The sequence below is a fragment of the Amblyomma americanum genome, chromosome 1, assembly GCF_052857255.1.
Source record: "Amblyomma americanum isolate KBUSLIRL-KWMA chromosome 1, ASM5285725v1, whole genome shotgun sequence".
Lineage (NCBI taxonomy): Eukaryota > Metazoa > Arthropoda > Arachnida > Ixodida > Ixodidae > Amblyomma > Amblyomma americanum.
The window spans coordinates 440,407,446-440,431,562 of record NC_135497.1 but is presented as its reverse complement, the minus strand read 5'-3'; the positions used below and the strand labels follow the sequence as shown (position 1 = coordinate 440,431,562).

Sequence of the window (24,117 nt, the reverse complement as noted above, 5' to 3'; positions counted from 1 at the left end):
GCTGGGGAGCACAAACACATGGCGTGCAAATATCCCCGTAGACTGCTTCCACATGTACTATGGAGGTTTACTGCTTTGCACAGCTACCAACAGTGAATGCAGGATTCATCTTAACCGACTGAGGCAACGCTACAGAATACAGAGCGATATCACTTGAACTTTGTGAAGACGGAAAGCAAGGTCTGTTCCATCGCCTACCAAGCTTATGGGCCGGGTCTCAATGGTGGAGTGGTTGCTTTCAATCATTCTTCTAAAACCTGAGCAAAGTGAAAGAAAGGTTATCTCGATTCACTCCAGAAGCTCTCATGATCGCTACATAATAAAAATGTAGCTTGATATTAGGTGCCTCCACAGTGCTTGCCTAACAATGAAAGAGGCTAACAAAATGACAAAGGAATTTGGTCCACACCCACCCTACAAGCCTGACCTTGATCCTTCAGACCTATTCCTGTTTGGATATTGAAAGGACTAGCTTCGAGGATAATGCCCTGACACACCAAAGACAATCAAGGCTGCAGTGTATTGCTGTCTGTGAAGAGGTTGTCGATTTTACTTGGTAATTATTTTCAAAGTTATATATTTGGAGAAAATATGTTAAAAAGCAATTATTTGCAAAATGAAGTTCTGCAAGATAGAATGAAACACCTTTGTGCTACTTTACGGGTGCTAGAAACTTTCAAATATTCCAGCTTGCAACTTTCAGTTTTGTTTTCATAAGCACAGTGTTTGGCTGAGAGACAAGCAGGAAGTCGCACACATTATATGCTTGTAGCCGCTAAATGCTAAAGAAAACCACCAAGCAATATGTTCACAAAACATTAAGCCACACAAACTTCGAGAGGAAAGCTTGTGGCTGTCTGTACCGGCAGTGAATCTCCGAACATGCCATATGTTTTGCAGTCAGAAGATTCAGCGATGAACAGCATACTAGAAAGGTGCTAAAATGGTGACAAAGCTTTACGCACAGACATGAGGGTTAGCAGTAGGCACTGAGGTGTTGTCAGACCACAACTGCTCTCAACACGGATGCAAGCAGTACTGCATAAGAGGGCCACCCCTTTTTATATACATTGACCGTGAGTGTCTATCACTTAGACTAACACAATAAAACAAAATTTGCTAGATTTTTCTTTGCACCTGAAAACTACAATCGCTAGAGGTACCACACTAGAAGCGAACAGGGGCATACTAGTCAGCATATTATATCTACCAAGCGGCCATTATCAGACGTATAAGTGCCTTCATGCAAGTCCCAATGCTCAAACTGCACAGTAGAGCCACGGCATCATGGAACATGCAAGATAGGCAGTCACGCACAAGGTCATACAAGCAGGCCATATCAGAAGGCTAAAAGGCAGACCAACACATTTCACATACCAAAATAAAACACCCAAAAAAACCAAGAGGAGGGCGCGGAGCATTTACACAGGTGGTACTCAACGGTTATCGTCTTCACGGATTATGCACACTAGATGCCAACTACTTGAAGCAAACGCTGCAGTGGCTATGTGGAAATGCATGGAGTTGAACCTCTCCCATACCCTATCTTGACAACATATCCTGCCAAGTGCACAAACAGTAGAAAGTCCATCCGATCTTGTTATAGCAAATAAAGCGAAATATATGACAAACCTGTTATGCGCATTTTGCTGGGAAGTACAGTTGAACGAGCAAGATGCAACCAACAAGCGTCGAAGCCCATATTCCCCGCTGGCAATAGTGCTGTTACAAATCCTTGCAAATGAAAACCTTTTACCACTCCTCGTAAATACGCACTGAACAACAATAAAGAAGTTGTATTACGCTGCCTGACACTATTTCCGACTGGTATTTTTTCTTTGAAGAGGTTTAGCGGCAGTGCAGTCCTTATCGACATTTTTAAGCACATTCACTTTTGCCTGTTCCATGCCATAGCAATATAGTACGCCTGCATGGCTGCTGCTGACTCGGATAATCTATGATGGCAGCATACAAGGGGTGCAAAAATTTGTGCCTTTCTCTCAAACCTGACTGAAGGGTGAATAGGGATGAGGCAAAGAATAGGGATGAGGTGGCAAGCAAAGGGAGAGGACCGCATGATGGCAGATGAAAATATGATTTAATGGTTTAGGGCCTAGCGCGAGCGCTCTTCTTCGTCTTCGTAACATTACCCAGGTCCTCCGAGCGATCATCTCGATCAATTGCTGGAATTCTGAATGGTGAGGTGACGATGGGCATGACCAGAAAGGATAGAAAATGAAAGGCTTGCCACCGAGATGAACAAGGTTATCTGATGAATGGTTGTCCCCGGAGCTTCAGGTCCAGCGGTCGGTCACCCACAACTGAAGGTCAAGGGTTAAGAAATCGCCGGACAGCTTGGGCGCGGGTGCCGTCTTGGTTCGGGTCGTCATTGGGTCATACTGTGTCTGGTCCTGGTCATCGTGTCTAGGGGTCGGAGCTGGAGACGAGGCGGGAGAAAGCGGCTGGTCGGTTCTGGCCAGGTCGAGCTGGGGGTGAGCTGGGCGGTGGAGTCCAGGTCCCCTTTGCCGACGACTAAGGCGAGCAGAAGGCGGCGATGCTCCAGGGACCAAGAGGACGATGAGGAACTCGCACCTCACACCAAATGATACGAGGTGGCAAGCCAAGGAACGGGACGGCATGATGGCAGAAGAAAATATGATTTAATTGCTCAGGGCGTAGCGCGAGCGCTCTGTCCCTCACCACTGCCCTCTTCGTCTTCGTAACAATACAATACAGTAAGGTACAGCCATACAATAAATACAGTACAAATGCAATACAGCGAGTCTACAGTCACATAAGGGGCATGACATCATTGCTCCAGATAGGCTTTCGGTAGTTGTTCATTTTAGCAATGTTTTATGCCGCTTTGAACCAAAAGAGACAAATACTTGGGGCCAGCTAACATTTTGTCTTAAAATGGCAATAGCGCTCAGTTGCACAAAGGACATCAGACAGAGCAAAGCAACAAATACAGCACTGCACGCAAAGTAACAAAAATATTTTTTCGTAGTTGTAGCATACAGTTTCGACATATGTTCATGATACATGTCTGCAGCTACTGCGGTGGCTCAGTGTTTATGATGCTCTGCTGCTGATTCGAAAGGCAAGGGTTCGATCCATACTCCAACGGTATCATTTTGATGGAGCCAAAACGCTTGAGACACATCTGCTCTACAATGTCAGCACACGGTAAAGAACCTCATATGGCCGAAATTTCCCGCAGCCCTCCGCTACAACATATGAAAGAAGTTGGCTTTGGGACATTAAACCCCTTAAACCAAAGCAAAGTTATTTTTGCATATACAGTCCCTGTTCAATGTAAAAAAATAAGCAGTTGTTAGACATTGCATAGAGTGGTTTTTGAATTTTTTTCTCCGTCCATTGTCATGGTGTGCAATTTAGCACTATTTCGGCTCTAAGGTAACCTTTAATCACGCTACTATAAGGCGCCATTTATGTCTCCGATCGTGAATCGTAAAATACAATGTATGATTTGAGACATACGTGTTACCCTACAGCAATATGAATCAGTTATCTTAGAACCGTACAAGGTATTCACGCCTCTCGGGTGGGGAGACATCAAAATAGCTGGAAACATAACTACCTTACAAACATGTATGGCACTTCCTGAGCAGTGTGGCAACCTTATACATTCTACCGAGTTGTTGCCGTCTCAACTTTTGGTTTTTGTAATAGTCAGCGAAAGCAAAGTCATGAGCCACTCTCCTATAGCCCCACTCGACGGCCTGTCTTACGCTACACGTGACCTTGTTGAAGGCAACGTGACGTGGCTGCAGGACTGCAGCTCCAAAGAGCTTGTACAGCAACGGCTGCAGGGTATAAGCTAGATCACCACAGATCACATATTTGTGATCCATGGGGACCTTCTCGAGATTCTGGTATAACTGCATCTCTTTCAGGATACCTGGAACATAGCAGAAATGCTTAAACATATTAGTAAGAACACTGCTGGCTCCTTTCTCTTTTTACTGTACGACGAGCATGAACACCTATCGCTTTACACACTATCATGTCTCACCCAAATAACTTGCAGCACAGTTCCGAATGTCTAAAGGAAATGTTTGAGTGTTAAACACTTTGAGAGAGTGTGGTGGCAGCGGACGAATGCGCAGCCGGAAAGTGATTAATGTGGAAGGAGGAGGGTATGACAAGAGTGCAAGAAGGCGCAACCAGAAGGTAGTTGCCACGGGAACAGACGAGCTTCAAAGACTGGTCTTCGGCTGTGGAATCTTCAGAGGCTGGCGCTTAACGAAGAAGACGACGAGAAGCGCCGAACGCTCTGTCCCTCGTGCGTGCTCTGGACTGACTGCTGCTTCTTGTCTGTGCCTGGGCTGTACCGCTGGTTGTTCACGACGCAGGGCTTTGTGAGACATTGTTTATTACAAGTGGTGGAGGTGGGGGTTGCCTTTCTCGATCCCGACTCAGCATACCCCCTCGTCTATAGCATGACCGGTCTTCTTGTCAGCGCCATTACGCCTTTTCCCATCACCAATCAGTCTTCTGCGATATTTTCACCGTTCTGTCAATGCCGCCCTGGCGTCTACCTAACGAGGCCAGCTTGTCGCCGTTCTGCACCGTTTTCAAGCTTCGTTTGACTACCAGAAACCTTTCTTGGGACGCACCACCACCGTTACCCACTGTATTGACACTGGCACCCATGCCCCTTTAAGCCTAAGTCCGTACCGCGTGTCAGCCGCAGAGCGCCTCATCATTGACGAGCAGGTGACCGACATGCTCAAGCGCCACGTGATACAGCCGTCGCACAGCCCGTGGGCATCGCCAGTGATCCTGGTCAAGAAAAAAGACGGTTCCATCCGGTTCTGCGTCAACTACCGTCATCTGAACAAGATTACACGCAAGGACGTTTACCGTCTCCCTCGTATCGACGATGCCCTTGACTGCCTGCAGTGCGCTGAGTTCTTTTCCTCATTGGACTTGCGCTCCGGTAACTGGCAGGTGCCGATGGCAGAGGGCGATCGCCCAAAAACTGCATTCGCACACCCGACGGACTCTATGAATTTAATGTCATGCCCTTCGACCTCTGCAATGCACCCGCCACATTCGAGCGCATTATGGACACCATACTCCGAGGGCTCAAATGGCACACATGCCTTTGTTATCTATACGACGTTGTAATCTTTTCTCCGGACTTTCCGTCTCACCTCCAGCCCCTCGAGACTGTTCCTCGCTGCCTGGCCGACGCTGGCCTCCAACTTAATTTGAAAAGGTGCCGCTTCAGAGCTCGGCAGCTCACCATTTTAGGTCATGTCGTATCGAAGGATGGCTTTCTCCCGGACCCGGCCAAGTTGCGAGCTGTGGCCAAATTTCCAAAGCCCACTTCTGTAAAAGACCTCCGAAGCTTTGTCGGCCTCTGCTCCTACTTCCGCCGTTTTGTCCGCAATTTTGCCACTATCGTCGACCCCCTGAACAAGCTCCTTTCCACCCACGACCTTTCGGCCTGGTCGCCAGCCTGTGATGAAGTGTTTACGACCCTCCGTCGCCTCCTGACCACTCCACCAATTCTGCGTCACTTCGACCCTCGTTCTCCGACGGAACTCCATACCGATGCCAGCGGCGTCGGCCTCAGTGTAGTACTCGCTCAACGCAATCAAGGCTTTGACGAATACGTTGTCGCTTACGCTAGCCGGACCCTCACAAAAGCTGAAGCCAACTATTCTGTCACCGAGAAGGAGTGTTTAGCCATCCTTTGGGCGATCGTCAAATTTCGCCCCTACCTGTACGGGCGCCCTTTTGACGTTGTCACCGATCACCACGCCCTCTGCTGGCTGTTCTCTTTGAAAGATCCCTCTGGTCGACTGGCGCGATGGGTTCTGTGACTCCAAGAGTACGGCATTCGCGTTATCTATCGTTCCCGCCGCAAACATGCCGATGCTGATGCCCTCTCACGTTCCCCTGTACCATCTGAGGCAGCGCCTTGTATATCCGCCCTGCCTTCTTTGAAGTTTGAGTTCGCTGATATGGCTTCCGAGCAACGCAAAGACCCGTGGATCACTTGCCTTTTTGATCTCCTATCTGGCCAATCGTCTCGACCTCATTCCCGTGCTCTCCGCCGTCAGTCCCACCATTTCGCCATCCGAGACAAGCTCCTTTACCGCCGCAACTATCTCCCGGATGGTCACAAGTGGCTTCTCGTAATTCCGACACATCTGCGCTCCTTCATTTGCTCTTCCTACCACGATGATCCCCAGTGTGCCCATGCCGGATTCTTGAAGACTTTCACCCGTCTACGACAGCGGTACTACTGGCGTGGGATGGCCCGTTACGTCCGCCAGTTCGTTCAGTCTTGCACCGCATGCCAGCGACGAAAACATCCACCTCGCCGAATCGCCGCTCCTATGCAGCCGCTGCCTTGCCCAGCGCAGCCCTTCGAGCGTGTTGGCATCGACGCCTACGGCCCTCTTCCCAGCACATCAACCTGGAACCGCTGGATCATCGTTGCCAACGACCACCTTACACGTTACGCTGAAACATCGCTTTACCATCCGCTACAGCCCACGACATTGCATCCTTCATTCTCCATCGCATCATTCTTCGCCATGGTGCGCCCAAAGAGCTGCTCAGTGATAGAGGTCCGGCCTTCCTCTCAGAAGTTGTAGAAGCTCTCCTTCAAGAATGCAACGTTGTTCACCGCATCAGCTCCGCCTACCGTCTCCAGACAAATGGCATGGTTGAGCGTTTTAACCGCACCCTCGGCGACATGCTGGCCATGTATGTTGCTTCCGACCATTGCAACTGGGACCGCGTTCTCTCTTTTGTCACATACGCTTATAACTCTGCTGCTCAAGCCACCACCAGATTCTCTCCATACTTTCTCCCGTACGGCCGTGAGGCTTCTTGCACAATGGACACCATTCTACCTTACCGCCCTGATGCTTCCGAATTCCTACCGTATTCTTCAGCAGACATCCCCCGTCAATTACCTCATGGTACCCCATACGCCATCCCCTTATCATCATCGCCGAGGCCGCGCCATTGTCCACACGGCCCGCCTCAAACATACTACGAACCCGCCGTCGTCACATCGGCCTAGGCCGCCAAGATGGCGCCCTTTCTCCCGGGGGAAATTTTAAGACTAGCCTTCGACCTTGCAATCTTCAGAGGCTGGCGCTTAACGAAAAAGCCGACGAGAAGCGCCGAATGCTCCGAAGCTCGAGCGCCGAACGCTCCGTCCCTCGTGCGTGCTCTAGACTGACGGCTGCCTCTTGTCTGTACCTGAGCTGTACCGCTGGTTGTTCGCGACGCAGTGCTTTGTAAGACGTTCCTTATTACAAGCTAAATGTCAAGAACACCAAATATGTACTGTTCAGATCTAAAAACAAAACTGTATCAGAGAGCGTCCAGCTGAAGTTTGAGGACAATGTTCTTCATCGTGAAAAATCGATAAAATTTTTAGGTGTGTTTTTTGAGGAACACTTGCTATGGTCCGATCATGCAGATTATTTAAGCAGTAAGATATCTAAGTCTACCGGCATAATGAATAAGTTTAGAACGCTGCTGTCAGTGAAGTTCAAAACAAAGCTTTACTATTCTCTGGTTTACTTACACATTCTTTATGGATTACTGGTTTGGGGAACCAAAATACAAATGAACAAAACAAAAATATTTCTGCTGCAAAAAGATCTATACGCGCTATAGCAAAAGTACCCATTAAAGAGAGCACGAGAGATTATTTCCTGATATGAAGCCTTATTTTCGTTGAACAGACTTACAAAAAAAGCTTGTAAATCATGTACGCATGCTCATTGAAGCAAACAGACAAAATTTTGAAGAAAGCTTTTTAGCTCACTTCAGTTATAGTCTACGTTACATGAAATACAATGTCACGAATGTTCGAACCAACTACGGCTTTGCAAGTCTGACATATCTCATAGCTAGCTTGTTACATACCTAACCACCAATTTTAGATTTAGCCCACGGAAACTTTAGCGATAAAAATTTTAAATGCGCATAGTCAGCTTACTTCTCGAAACCTAAACTCAACTCTTCGCCCGCACTTTTCCAAGAATATTTTGTCCAGACGTTTGTCCCTGTGATGACTTCTATTCATATAAGTATCCCCTCTTTGTATTTGATACTTTTCAGGGTGATATGTTATATCCTAAACATTTGATTTCCCAGAGACATGTATTATACATAGCCTGTTTTCCAGTGTATGCTTTTGTGCATATTTAATAGTGTGTATCTTGTGCATTGCATTGCACATTGTATAGTGTTTATCTTCATGGGACGCTTTTCGCATTTATTTTTGAAAACAGTCTCTTTACAGGGTGGGTAAGCCTTCTTGAGGTGTTGATAAACCTTTTGCCTGCTCTCCCTCGCTTCTTATGATATCGAAAATAAAGATGCAAAAAGGTAGTTATCACGGAAGGAGAAGAGTTACAGTGGAAGGAGGAAGGCATGGCAAGGGACCAAAACAAGCAACCAGAGGGTGGCTGCTACGGGAACCATGCAAAGAGTGGTTGCCATAGAAGGAAGAGGGAGATTATGGCAACGGCGGAGGAATGTATCACGGTCTATCTTCAACGGCAGCTGTGAATCGCATCTCGAGAAGAAAGGCTCAGTGGTGGTAGCACCGCGTGCCTGGAAAAGCGGGTTTGAGAGAAGCACTACTCGAAAAATGGGTATAAAAGAAAATATTAAAAAGAGCAAGATATGTGCTGGTCCTTAAGGGTAACGGAGTGGATTCCAAGAGAAGGTAAGCGTAGGAGGGGGCAGAAGGTTAGATGGGCGGATGAGATTAGGAAGTTTGCAGGCATAGGGTGGACGCAGCTGACAAAGGACAGAGTTAACTGGAGATACATGGGAGAAACCTTTGCCCTGCAGTGGGTGTAGTGATGATGATGGTGATGGTGATGAAACTTTCTCTTCCTATATCTAACACTGCCAACTGCAAAGAGCCGCCGCTGTGGCTAAGCGATTATGGCACTCGGCTGGTGGCCCGAAAGATGCGTGTTCGACCCCGACTATGCCGGTCGAATTTCAATGTAGGCGAATTTTTAGAGGCCCGTGTACTGTGCGATGTTAGCGCACGTTAAAGGACCCCAGGTGGTCTAAATTTCTGGAGCCCTTCACTACGGCGTCTCTCATAGTCTTAGTCGCTTTTGGACGTTAAACCCCTATAAATCAAACCAAACTAACTACAAACCTACATATATGCATAAACCTCTAAAATTCTTTACCTGAGTATATCGTCATATCAACACACCTGAACTGCTTCCGCTGAATTTTGTGGGACATAATAGTAACCACCTTGCGAGTTTTTTTAGATTCATCGTTCTGCTTTGTCAATAAAGGTCCTTGATCAAGCCTTGAAACTATCTGTGCTTTACTTAGGAAGGCCAATTGTAGCTTAGTGAGGTATTCTTCATGAACATTCATTCCTAACTGAATATATCTAGGAAGCACATAGTGGACAGTACCGGAGGGATCGTGCCTTCCTGCCTGATACCATTCCTGATTGGTATTTCAGCTTGACTGGTATTAGGCTGCCTCTCTTCCTTGCAGCCTGCTCTTTATCCTAAGGCTTATGGATTACCTTTGTATGCTTTGCCATTTCTATTCGATCTGTGGAGCTGGTGGGTTTCATAATTCAGTGTTTCTGAATAAAGTCTTTGATTTCGTGACAGAGCGTGACAGCATGTCTACCTAACTCCGCTTCTACTGTTCATTATGTAATATTTGTGAGATTACCATTTATTTCCTGAACACTATGGTCGCTGTCGCAAGTCAAAGTGCAATATATGTTTTCCAGCAAGATCCTGTATTCATATATTTTTTCTAACTGCTAACTCATATATGTGATTCTTTCGGAATTAGTTATTCCGTTCTCTATTCATACATAGGCTAATTTTAGACCTCGCCATCCAAAGGCTGCTACATCTAACCTTGCTCAGCAACTTACATCCTGCAAGTACCAGAGTGCGTGCGCAATATAAAGTGCAGATCAATTTTATTCTTGTTCTTTGGGGTCGTCCAAGTCCCGTTAGTAGAAGTAGGTGTACGTGATTAATAATCTATTTTGTTGTGCTATCTCTACTGATATCTCACGCCTGCTATTGCTATAGTAGGATGCAACTTAACAGCAGTTGTGTTGTTGTGCTGGCGTTGTGTTTTATGACACAGAGGCAACTAAAGCCATCATGTGCCAAACACATGGTTGAATATGTCTTCGTTGTGGGAACGAGCTGAAAGGTTTTAAAAATACTATAACTGGTTTATAGTGTAAAGCCAGCTCCCTTTCCCGTCTTGGTAACCTGAATGTGACGTCATTGTTGTTCCAGTGGACCGCCCGGCCGTAGACGATACATGGTGTCAGAAGCCGGGTACATGATCACAAACCTGTTCCAGCAAACAAAAGCCTTCGCCTGCCTGACGGACCGCAGCTTACCAGTAATGTCGCCCACAACTAGAAAGAAGCCACTCTCTAAGGAGCAAAAGCACCCATATTGCTTCATGTCGGCCGCCCCGAAGCTATAGATATTTTCAATACCTACTAGTGTGACACAGAGTAAAAAGAGGATTCAGAGAGGCTTATAGAGAAGTTAAAAAAACACCGTACATCCAGAGCAAATGAGACATACGAAATGTACATCTTCACATAGGGACAAGAAGGAAGGTGAGCCGTTCGAAAATTTTTATGCGAAAGCATTTTTTGTCTTGTGAGTGGCATATAGAGGACCTGTGAGCAGAGACTGTCGGCAGAGCGTGCCATCAGGGCATGCCATTGGAGCATGTCCGCACGAAAATGACCATTAAAAAAAATAAATCCGCGGCCGTTGTGGTTCCAACCAGGCCTTCTGTGTGCCAGGCGGGCACGCAAAACATATGCCACGAACGGCCTTTTGTTTTCTTTATTGCATTAAAAAAGTGCCGAAAAGAGAAACCTAAGCATGCTTACGCTACAATACACCTACTTACGCCACCCCTGCACGACTCCACCACGCCACGAAGGGTCGTTGGTTCAAGGATGTTAGTGGGGAACGAAGTGACCACGTTGTGGTTTCTACGGCAGTAAAGTGTGTTGGGGATCTGTACTGACGTTTATCAACGATGACTTGCCAAAAAAAAGTTGCTGATATCATTAAGGAGTCACCTGATAAGTGTCATGTCACAACACTGACTTCCAAAAAACAAGTTGCTGACGTTGAAGCGCAAATTCATTTGCATTTCTCTGTGCAGCACACTGGAGTTGCCTAAATTTTTTTACGCGACCTTGAGCGGAAATCCTAAACTTGCAACTTTAGCAGCCTTGCGGACTCCATGGTCCGGGATCAAATTGTCTTTAGAATGTCCCCAAAATAGCTTGGAGAACGGCTGCTATACCAAGAGAACTTAATGTTAGAAAAGATGATGAAATTCTTCAAGACAGCTAAGAAAGTATAAAAACAGCAGACGGCGTGGGAGAATGTTCGGTTTTTTGGCTACGGTACTGGTCTCTCACAATGGAGCCCAACAAGGGGAAGGGACAGGAACTTGCAAGCAATCCGTGCCACTCCTTGTACATCCCAACTATAACCTAATAAGGTGCAAGATGGGGTAGTTAGGCGCACAAGGTTAACCTTCGCTGCAAGGAAAAAGGAAAAGCCAAGAATAAACGAGGAGGCAGGAAAGTTATGAGAAATAAAGGCGGATGAGGAAAGTTAGTTTGGCTTGCAGATGCTAGACGGCCAGGCAGGAGAGTGAAAAACCTCCAAGGCAGAACGCAAGGAGAGGAACGCTGCAAAATCGGTTGGCTGCATTCATTGTAACTGCGCTATTAGTCTTTCCAAATTAAAAAAGATGTTTGTGGCCGCGTGTTTAGGGGGAGATGCCTCACAGTAATCAGGGTAGAAAATATGTTCAGCTGCCGCGGTGGCTCAGTGGTTATGGCGCTCGACTGGTGAGCTGAACGACGCAGGTTTGATCCCGGCTGCGGTGGTCGAAATTTCCGGAGCCCTTCACTACGGCGTCCTTCATAGCCTGAGTCGCTTTGGGATGTTAAACCACCATATACCAAGTGTAATGGATCTGTGGATTCCCGCGGCTTTGTGGGAACCATCCGTCCTTTTGCTGCTGGCCCGGCGCCGTGAAGCAGCTGTTTCTCCTCGCTGATGGTACCCATCGGTGTGTCGGCAAGAAGCGGGCAAGGCGAGCTAGGCGGACGGTGACCAGACAGGGCCACGACAGACGCAGGTGGCAGAAAGGGGCGCGTTTTCCCATAACTCATTGAGGTCCCCGTTTTACGGCGACCATGCGGCGGCGCGCAGAGACACGAGCAGAGACCTTGTCAAAACCGCCATACACCGTCCAAACAACTTTACTGGCGCAGTCGGCAAGGACCCTGTCGCTATCCCAAACGTCACAAGAGCAAAAGAAAAGCAGCTAAACAGTATTAAAAAGTGAGTCAGGTTTCCGCGAAACTGGAATCTCAACTGAAGAAAGTATCCAGAATGAACACCGCGCCGCGGTATTAGATGCAGCGATCGCGCACTCCAACGATCTAGCTGTTCAGGTTTACTGTACTCCAGATGGGACCAGGTAATCCAGAAAGTTGGAAGTTAGTTCGACCTTCCCAAAAGTGTGGCCTCAAGCAAGCTGCGAAAAAGGGGATTTCATTCAGCAATAAACAGCCAGTGACGACAGACGCCTGATTGGCGAGCTAGTGTCAGAAGGAAATCTAATATTTCCGCAACGGCGCACTGTGTTGAGCAAATGGCATTAAGTGCCCTGTAGCGTTATTGAAGGCAGAAACTTTCCACCCGAGGCAGAGAGTAGAGGTAGGCCAGATTCTCCAACCGGAGAGAGGGCCGCGCAGTTGTCGAACGCACTCGAGGGGTGTCCGATCATGTCGTTCGAGGACAGGGCAACGCATGGCGACTTGCCACAAGGCAAAGTCGAGTCAATCGAGATCAAGAGGAGCGAAGGCAGCCGCACAAATCCGGCTAGACAATGCAAGTGTAATGCTCCGTACTCGTCACGAGGATCATTGTCGAGGAGCGGCGCAGAGAGCGTGCCCTCAAGGGCGGCGCATGGTCAGGTGTTTCGACCTACAAAGGACCCCGACAACTTTGGTCCTGGAGGGCAGCAGCTGTTGTGTTGTCGCCCGGTTGCGGCCCCGGTCTAATGAGCTGTGTGATCGTTAGGCGTTAACCGTGTGGACTGAGACACGTGGTGGCTCTAACGCACACATGGGCGGTCGGTGCGACTGACGAGCCTCACGTGGGCACCCGCGGACCTTACATGAGTGCTAGTGAACGCGCCAGTTGCGAGCGTGTGTGTGCATGTGTGTGTTCGAGGGCAGGGCGAGGCTGTGCGTGCACGTACGAACTAGTCACAGCTCGATAGCTTGAATTTTGATCCAGGCGCTCATCATGCATGCAAAAACGTGTTTTTGAATGTATGCATTTTGCTTATGTTTCGTTGGTGCTCGTGCTGAACAACGGGACACGTGTCCGCACTACGTACGTCGCCCTCAAGAGGATTTCGTCAATTGTACCGATCCCTTCTTGGTTATAATTCTACAGGTGTCATTTGGGTCCCTGGTAGAATCTTGGGAAGGACGTGTAAGGGACCTTTGGATGCCGGTGGTTTTGTGGGAACCATCTGTCCTTTTGTTGCTGACTCGGAACCGTGAAGCGGCGGTTTTTCCTCGTTGATCCCCGTCGATGTGTCGGCAAGAAACGGGCAAGGCTAGGTAGACGAATGGCGACCAGCCAGGGCCACGACAGAGGTAGGGGGAAGAAAGCGGCGCGTTTTCCTCGAATTGCTCGAGGTCCCCGTTTTGCGGCGACGATGCGAGCTGCGCGCACAGACGTGAGCAGTGACGCTGTCGTAGCCGCCATACACTGGCCACACATCTTTACTCCAGGCTTAAACCAAACCAAGAAAAAAATTTTAACCCGAGGGTGGTCAGTGGCCCTTCAAAATGCCATTAGAGCCGCCAGCATTTTGTTCGCTATGATGACGCAATATACTTTTGAAGCATGACTTTTTATGCCCTTGGAAAAGTGGTCAGAGTTGGGGCCAAGTTTCTGCGATGTTATAAACTCTTGGGAATGATTAAAATGGGCCTGCAGTTTCTACTTTCATAAAGCAAGGTTCCTTTCTGTAACATATTAACTGTTGTAATTTTATGTATTACGGATGACCTTCTCTATTTCTTGTCGTGACTATGTGTTAGTAACACACATTACACTAGTTTTGTGCATCTTAACCGCTCGTCATTTTTTTCTGCCACATCTTTGTTGTAAACGATGAACAAGCATATATTAGACTTTAGCTGTGCAAACGAACCACAGAATATGGAAATATTCTCGGGCTAGGTTCTGTGATTAAAACATGAATGACGAAACTTACCTGCGTCGTGCCGCCGCCCTTTGAAGAGCCCATCTAGCTGGCACACTATGCCGTTGGCACATACCACTGCCTGACACTTCTGCACATGATGCCGCTTGAACCCGGAGAAGAACTCCTGCTGCCCCACAGATGGTCCACAAATCTGGCGTGCTGTACTGTCAATGAAGGCCCAGCAGTTGTGCAAAGGAGCACCTTTTGCAGGCACGGCCTGGAGAGGAGAAATTGGGGTGGCTGCAAGCAACGATCGCTAAAAGCAACCTTGAAGTGATCACAACAAAATAACCTTTCAGTGTAACCCGTGGTAGACCTAGTTAACTCTACTGTAACGTATTGCTTACACTATCAGCACCTTCTCATTACACTGCGCTGCTGCTGTTGCTGACAGGAAGAATGAAATGGAAAGTGCACGGGCCTGCCTACTGGCTCAAGCCGAGCCACAATCGCTGCCACGTGCCGAAAGTAGGAGAGTTAAAAGATCGGAGAGGAAAGATGTAAAGAGAAGCCGCGCGCTGGTATGCCCTGGGCCGATCCCGGAGGCAGTGCAATATAGTGCCGACCCGAGCCAGAGTGCTTCAAGCACTCCACCGTATTTCAAAAATAAGTAATATTTTGGGTCTCAGTCAGACCCGTAGAAGTTTCATACAAGCACATGTATTCTTTGAGGCTATCGTCTACATTGGCAATTTCATAGGTGCGTCTCTATTATCCAGATTAGCTGTTGGTGAGGTGGGGTTCTACATATGCCAAGGTATTTCTTAAGGGATATTAACCCGTTTTATGACATTTCGCGCCCGAACAGGTGCACCTGACCAGAAAATAAACGCAGCTGCGGAGGTGTGGTAGACACACCCTTGCACAGGGGCGCTTGTGCAGACAGGAATGGCATGCTTCAAAGTAATGGCTGACGCAAAACCGTACTCACAGAAGAGCACCAGTTGCTCGCATTGAAAGCACTACAGTTCGCATGCTTTTTCTCACAGCAAAAAAAGTCCTTCTAATATGTCCGCTCAGACGTGTCGTGTTTGTCGGGCTTTGTTTGTAACTTTTTTATCACAAATAACTGATTCCAATTATTTCATATCAGCGTGTAGCCACCCAAATTTTGCGCGGCCATTGCCGTATTTCCGCCACTGTGCAGTACTTACCTAGGAGAAGAGCTCAAGGGCTTGCAGATTAAGCCACTTGTGGGTGGTCAGGTCGGCAATAAGGTGCGCAAAGTAGTACTCTAAGTCCGCCACCGTTTTGGACACAATGCTCGATAATAATGAGCTGTGCCGGTTCAATATCTGCTCCAAGTCGCAAGGCCGGTTAGGGTAGGCGAGCAGGCGCAAGGTCATGTATACTCTTCTGAGCCAGCGACCCTGACCCGTTGCCACGGAGCAAGACTATACAGGAGCTGAAACTCCCGTCTGCGCGAGCGAGCGCAGGCGACCAGATAAAGTCACAATTGTATACGCCGACGGGGGCGCATGGCGCCTCGTAGAAGCAGCAGGAAAAAAAATGCAAAGCCCGGGCAGGCGGCTCCGGCGCGCTCTCCGGCGGCGCGCGCTCAAAGCAGACGACAAGCAGACGAAACGGGTGTTTGCTTCAGCGGGCACGCCGGGACATTTTATTTCAGTAGTTTCTTTCCAGGCCGCCCGGCGCCGCCAGCAGGATAGTGGCGCCGCGGGCTTGTGACCGTTCCTGGTCGCCGCAGACGGCGGAGTTTCCACTCCTTATAGTCTTCTTTCGTGCCCGCTGCGCACTGTGGACCTCGCATGGAATCAGCACAGCTGATTCTATCTCGCGAAGGTCCTTCTTCTCCACTCTAAAGTTTCTACAAAAAAAAAACTGTGGAGTCCATGGCGTCTATGTTAAGCCGCGCTCACACAGGTTCTTTTAAGCACAGGGCTCCGTTTGAAACCGATGCATTGTTTCAATTTTTCTCCATGTCAGCGAGCTTAAAAGAAGCTGATCGAGAAGAATGCTGTAGGCCATGATGAACGCCTTTGCGCGGTGCGTTTCACACACAAAAACCAACAAAAAAAAAGAAACACGAAAGCTAGCACCACTGACCGCACTAGCGGTCTCAGAATACCATGAACTGAAAGAAGCAGCCCAGATGCAACCGCGGCTTGGATTGATTAGGCTCGTCGGATGAAAGTTGCATTGTCGATAAGAAGTCACTTTTATTGTTTATCCGCGATAAAGTTATCACGATAACGTGTTCGCTTTCGAAACGGCGACGTGAGATAAGTCTATATTCTAAGCATACGAATATTTTTTTTTTTATGGCCGCAGCCAACTTCATCTTCCGGACGTATGTTTGCGTCTTGCGTAACCGTATACGTCCAGCTAAAACACGTTTGTGGCGGCGATCCTGTATACGGCGAAATACGTCTCACGGTAGCACGGTATACGTCTCCGCTGATACGACGCCGGTATGCTAAATCTCTCTACTGTTAATTTGCACGGCAAAAAAAACTATTGGGCTCTGCATGCTTACCGTAAATAACTTCTCCTCTCGTGCTCCATTTGTAGCTTCACATTATTACGCAATGCAATAACTGTGCAAGAAGAGCTGATAATGGGACAGCCTGCAGGAGAAATGCTTGCAGCTGGGTTCTTCACGCTGCATAGAACCGGCGCTTCCCGCTAATTGTATTAAGATTCTCTGATGTGACCAATATTGATTCTAAATAGCTTTATATAGAAGATTGTTCGTTGATAAGACGCATTAATTAAAATGGCCCGATTGGTTTTCCGCAAGTGATGCAGACAACTGCTACTGACCGCCTCAAATATTGCTTGGGTCACCGGCTCAAACCAGCGCTTACAGCTTGTTGTACGAGGGTCCTGGGGCCCTATTCTCGGCACGCATGGCCGCCGTTCGGTGCGATGTTGTTTCTGTGATTGGTTCTCAGTATAATCACGGGCTAGTCATGTTATTCACGTATTTCAAATTTGCAGAGCGAAACCGTTAGGTGGAAAATTCGCTTTCTGCGTTGTCGTCAAAATGACGCCACCTTGAGAACTGAATTTAAGCAGGGCTGTTAGTGGTGTCTGGACGGCAAATACGAGTGATTGTGGAGGGGAAGCGACGATACAGGTGGCAGAGAGGAGGATACTTCTGCTTGTTTTAGCAATTTTCAGAAGAAAGCTGCGTACACTGAAAGGCACCTTCCTAAAATGTGACTGGGCTCAGCAATGCCCCGTGAATCAAGTTATACGCAAGCATTATAAAGTCATGTCAAAATGACGGAATGTGTCGCAGAGGATGTGCCGCCATTACCGAAAATTATCGCATTTGGCCGCCATAAACTGGGATGACCGGCAAGTGGCCATATTACGCAAATGAGAAAATGGCGAATATAACGCTAATGCTTGTTAGTCGCAGTTTGGTACAAATTTATTTTAAGCGATGAACTATGGTAAGGAAAATCCTGTTTTCAATGTCGAAGAATTTGGAACGGTTTCTTAACGGTATTTTCAAAGTAACCATTTCTTCCGGTTATTAGTAATGAAGGTAAAAATTTACAGCTGCACGAGGTCTCTAGGTGCCCATTTGTTGCAAGCTATTCGCAGACGTTACTACGGCATCATCAGTCCACCGTCCCTTCCACGACGCAGAATACTTTGAAAGAAGCGGAGGCAACGTTCGGACAATGGCTTTGTTTGCGGCGGTACCCGTCGTGTTAAAGTGGCTGGGAGTGCTGTCGGGCAGACATTATCTCGAGCATCGAGACCCTTTGTGAGATGCGAGCGACCTGCTCAGGCAGCATTTTCGCTTGAACAAGGACTTGATGAGGTGGCTGTGTGATGAGCTGCGGGAAGGTCTGGATAGGCAGCGCGTCAACACGGCAACTGTGCTCACCGTGGAGCAGCAGGCGCTGTGTGCGCTTCGCTTTTATGCCAAAGGCAGTTTTCAGGGCGTTGTCGCAAGCGACGAATACTTCCCAATTAGCCAACAGAGTGCGAGTCGCTGCATCCACGCAGTCACCGCGATTGTGAATCTCGTTCTAAAGCTATCCGGCTGAACTGGCGATCGCGTGCGAGGGCTTCGAGCTGCTATAGATAGGTTCCCAGGATATGTTGGCGCCGTCGATGGGATATTTGTGTGCATAGCCCCACCATCTGACGAGGTCAACGGACCGGCGTACTGCTTCCTCAAGAGATTCTACGCCTTAAACATCACGGCGGTAAGAGCGACAACAATCAGCCTTGTAGCGGTGCTCTCCGGTGCATGCCTTTTAATAAAACTTACCTGTACATTTCATTAGACTAAAGAGAAAACGGCTTGCTGAAGGGAGCGGGCTAACATTTGTGCCTGTAATAAAAAACAGAAAAAATGTCAGATTATTGCCTTAAGAAAAAGACATACAATGCATGGACCCTGAAAAGCACATGACTGAAGCCAAGCTTTTGTTATTTCCTGCTCTTTTGTGGCGCCTGAGTAGATATTTTTTTGAAAACATGGCACTGAAAGAGGAGAGAATAAAGAGGTAGTAGACTGTCACTTGTAGACATCGCTCACTGCATTCCCAAGTATCTGTTCCCGTGAGCATTAAAGCTCAACATTACTTTCAGAACAGTGTACTTCCAGCTGCAAAAGTTTGCGGCATCTGCGGTGCGTGGCGGAGCGACGCAAAACTGCATTGCTGCGCCATCTGCCACCGAAGAGCGCTGCGCCATCTTCCATCAAAGAGCGCTGCGCTGAGGCTCACGGAACTTGCTATCAAAGCACGTTTTGCGCATGCCTGCCGTCTTCGCTATCAAGCATGTCTCGGCACTCGCTTTCACTTGACGCGCTTATGAGACTCACAGAAGCCTCTAAAGGACCGGTGATAATCGCCGCTAGTATGCTTTGGCTGGTCCGATGTATGGAGATCGCCGGCGCCTTCGCGCGGCGCTTTACGTCCTCTCAGTGAATGCTATCTCCCAAGAAGCGTGCTAGTTGAGCGTGAAATATAAATCGAGTCCTTTTCAACTAAGCCCAAGTGCGTGTTTGGCCATTTGCAACGAGTGCACCTCCCCGTCAACACAGGAAAGACCTAAAGATCCAACCACAAGGCAGCGCTTCTTCTGCGTCGCATCAGCGTCTCGTCAGCCGCCATCGTGGCTCGGAGCCCGCGGGAGAGGGCGACCTAACATATGACTGCCCACGAACAAACGTCTCCAGAAGAGGGTAGTGAGATATCTTGGTATCCCCTGTCCGTAGCTTATCGTCCCATTGAGAGGCGACGGGAATCTTATGCGGGGGTAAGGGGTACAATAGCAAGGGTACATAAGGGGCGCTGCTGCCATTGCAGAAACGGGCTGCGGCTTTTCTTCCCCACGAATCCCCACCTACAAGGTATTTCCGGCGCCGACGATGAGATCTGGCCTCTCCTGATATCCAGGTCCCCCCTGAGCCGCCACGCTCCAAGTGCTGGATTTTTATGGCGCCTCGACGGCCAGAGGCGAGCGGAGACCGAGACATCCTGCGGAATTTCGCCTCCAGCGACGCCAGCAGCCGAGATGCTGACGCGATGCCGAAGAAGCGCTGCCTTGTGGTTCAGCATTAATACGAACTGAGATGATAGTTGCTATGAAAGTACCCAAGAGACGTGTCCCCCGCACCCAATGGCCCCGAAATCCAGCTTCTATCTTCCACTCTTTTGTCAGTGTTCCTGATGGGCATGTGCTATGCAGCAGCTGCCCCTTACTTGATTGGCGCAAAAATCACCTTGCCCCCCCCCCCCCCCCCCCGCCCATAAAAAAATTCTAGCTATCTACCGGACGTGACATTTCGGATTTTTGTTTCAGTTATAAGGATGCCACATGGAGGTCGTCTGCAGGGATTTGAGTCATATCTTTATTTAGAGTCATTTCCTATCATCGCATGAGGCATCATGGGTTCTTGCTTTCTGCTCCCATAAAAAGATTACTGCCACCGGAATTTATCATACCATCATGCTTAACTGTAGATTGTACACGCCTCGAACGCTTCTGTGTGGTGCCCAATGTGGAATATTATAAATTACGTGCAAATGTTTGATTTTCAATATGAGGCTGCAGCAATGCATTTGCAAATGTGAAAAAAGCAAGCAATCGATGGTGGTGAAAGAGACATATATTTAATTAGGTGCTTTGCTCAAACAAACAAACAAACAAACAAACTGTAAAGGGGGCTTAGGTTAATGCTGAGGCGGCGACCGAGTCTCTCGTCTGTTCAGGTCAGCAGGCGCTCGGTCTGAGCGATGGCAGTTTTTCTTTTCCTCAGTAAATATAGGATGATGCCCTTCTTCTTCTTCACAAATCAAACAAAAGAGCATAAAGCCAACTTTAGAGAAAATACCAGTTAATGACTGGTGTAAAAGCCTTCTGAAGCGATGGCTTCGGCTATTCGCGGCATGGTCGCGTACAAAGCCACCATAGTTTTAGTTTCTGCGCTCAATGCGTCCCAAGCCTTTTGATTTGCTCTCCAAACAGCATCGGCATTGGCGATACATTGTCTTTGGGCAGTGAGGCGCCTTTTTATTAGACCCCACAAAATCTGAATTAATGTAGGTACAAGCCACTCCGCGGCCATGGTACACGCAGCACACCGCAAGAGTCAAGTGTAGTTCCCGCAATGCGCGCAGTATGTACTTGGCTGCGGTCATGCTACAGTCAGTAAAAGCCGTCAGCAAACAGGCCGTCCAGGGCGTATGGCACCATGGTCTTCTTAATGAGGGAGCATTAAACGTTCCATTGATGTGGACTAAAGGCCCAAGTCCGTCTATGCTGTTGCCTCCTAGACGGCAACGCTGCACGTACCACTTGATAGCACACATTTCGTGTACTCCGGTCGATATCGAATAGAAGTGAGAGAAAAAATAGAACTGCCGTAATGAACTACGTCATACCTGCGGCTCGCACAACTTTTGACGTCGCAGAGAATAAGCTTTCTTAACACGAGTCAGCGCGCAAAAAGGAAACCTAAAATATTAGAAACTGTTTCACTACTTGCCTTTTTGAGAAATGGGTGCTGTTATGAAAAACAATGTCCAACTGAAAAAAAAAACTGCTCGAGACGAGAATGCTGCTAGATGAAGTGAACCTTTTTGCTGGGCTGGTTGGTTCATTTTAACATAACTGGAACAGCGCGAAAGAAGCCCGAATGCGAAATGAAGAAGGAACAGGAAAGAGCGCTGATTTTTTTCTTTTGCACTGTTTCACTTCTGCTAGATGAGTTGCTAAATTGCTCTATGATGGCTGATGAAACAAATCAGGCGGGTATTTGCTGAACACTTACTTGAACAGTTAACTGCTCCCCACAGATGAACTGCGGATTCCTGGTCTTCGTTTTACAGTGCCGGTTCGTATCTAATACTTAAAAACATTATGTTAAAGACGTGAACCTCAGCCAAACCTGCAGTAGAGACGCCACCAAACAGGCTGCTGTTGGTCCCACTTGGTCTAGATTGTGGATTCATCAGTAAAGATGTCTTGGCCCCAGTCTTCAACACACCAGTGCTCGTGCACCCCAGCAAATTCCAGCTGCTGCCGGCGTTGGTTCCCTGTTAAATATGGCTTATGTGCGTCGGAAAAATTTTGTAACCCCGCTACTTTCAGGTGTGCGCCACCGCGGTGCCTCAGTGGCTACCATGCACGGCAGCTGACCCGAAAGACGTGGTTTCGATCCCGGCTGCGGCGGGTGCATTTCGATGGAGGCGAAATGCTATAGGTCCGTTTACTGAGAGATGCCAGTGGATGTTAAAGAACCCCAGGTCGTCGAAATTTCTAGAGTCCTTCTCTACGGCGTCCTCATAGCCTTAGTCGCTTTCGTACGTTAAACCCAATAAACCAATCCAAACCAAACCAAACCTATCATTGTCTACTCCCCTATCATCCTCAAAAGACCATGGCGCTGGAAAATTCACCTCGCCGACTGCTCACTTTTGAAAAGTGCCACTTCGGAAAAACAATTCCATGAAGTCCTCAGCATAGATGAAAATCATGAGAAGTTTATTGCATACATAATATAGGCCGCCTCACTAGGTAAACCACGTACTACTGAACTTGTACAGAAGAAGAAGGAAGTATGATGGATAGAAGAACGCATTTTGGCAAAAAAAACAACAACAAGGCAAATTCTAGAGCACACTCCGTCGGAAACCCACGGCTGAGAACTTATATTTAAGAAGGCTAAGAGCCACCGTGGTGGCTCAGTCCCAGGTGAAAATGTTTAACTGGGACCAGTTGAAAATCTAACTGGTTTTAACTAGTTTAAATGGCTCAACTGGTTTCAGTTCGGCAAGTTAGAATCTAAATGGCTCCAGTTAGAAGGCAGCTGGTTGACCAGTTTAAGTCAACTGGTTCCCAGCTGGGAGCCAACTGGTTCCAGGCAGGTTGCAGTTAAGTCAACTGGTTCTTGTCTAGGAGTGAAATGGTTCCATTCCAGCTGGTTTAAACTGGGTGTGTCAAGTTTAATGCCTTTAACTGTTAAAATGTTTTTCTGGTTAAGAATGTAGTTGGCAATGAGTCTGCCTAAATCAAGAGGCATGTAGGAGGATACAGCTAATTAATGTACCACCCCTATTTTGTGCTAGCAGTGTTATCAATTAAAGAAATCCTAAATCATAACCTATCTTTTGGTTGTCATCAATACTTTGTATATTGATATAAGATGGAAAATTTGGCATGCAGCTATCTTAGACGGGTATAACTTGCAGTTCAGCTTGGTCCATCTGAAAATGAATTTGCCAGTGAAAAGATAACCAGTTTTCATTACAAGTGTAACAGTTTTGAACTGCCTAGCCCCCAAATGCAGGAAAAAAAATCGAGTAGTTCAGTCAGATTTTTAGCAGCTAACAATGTGAATTCATTCCCAGTTGGGTACTAAAGCCATACAAATTTGGGGGATTTGACCTTGCACCTTGGAATAAGGCCAGAACTAGAAACGGGCTGCCAGTGCACTGATCACAGCAGGGTGACAGTATGATGTGTAGTCTAAAAAAGCGTGAAAATAACTTATGTGTACCAGTGCTGAATAAAGGTTTAATCAACAAAAGATTTCACGTTTAGGTTTTATGTGAAGTAACATTTCAGCACGACTCAGGCTATGAGGGGTGGCGTAGTGAACGGCTACAGGTAATTTAGACCACCTGGGGTTCCTTAACGTGCACTGACATCACACAGTACACGAGCCTCTAGCATTTCGCCTCCATCGAAATGCGACAACCGCAGCTGGGCCCGTGTGCTGTGCTATGCCAGTGCCCCGGGTGGCCGAAATTATCCGGAGCTCTCCACTGTGGCGTCCCTCATAGCGAAAGGAGCTTTGTGATATTAAACCCCAAGAAATCAAACAAACCAAACCTTTCACAAGGTGAAGCTCGTACAGTATCAGTCAAACATAAATGTACTTAAAAAACAGCACGCGGCAAGAATTTTTAGGTGCATTGTGACTTGGATTATACGTAAATAAAATAAATCATGCATTCTAATTCAACATGGTGCAAATCAGCATAGAAACGTGAAACACAACTAATTTTCACATTTCTCAGTACCATTAAACACATACAAGCAGCAAAAAGGACCAAATGTGGAAGCCAAAGCAATTAGCCCGATATTTATTTACACAATCGCTCATATAGGGATCAAGCAAAAAAGAACAGATTAAGCGAGTAGTTAATGCAATTATTTTACCAAGTGCGAACTGATCGGAGAAAACCCGCACAATTAGAATCACCCTTAGAAGTTACACAAAGCTGTTGACTGCCCTTTATGTGATCACAATTT

General features: G+C 47.6%; 1 pseudogene; it reads right to left on the bottom strand.

The window, feature by feature from the left end:
* Positions 1 to 2,294: 2,294 nt before the first annotated feature.
* Positions 2,295 to 16,353, bottom strand: LOC144125369 (uncharacterized; annotated as a pseudogene).
* Between the last annotated feature and the right edge of the window lie 7,764 nt (positions 16,354 to 24,117).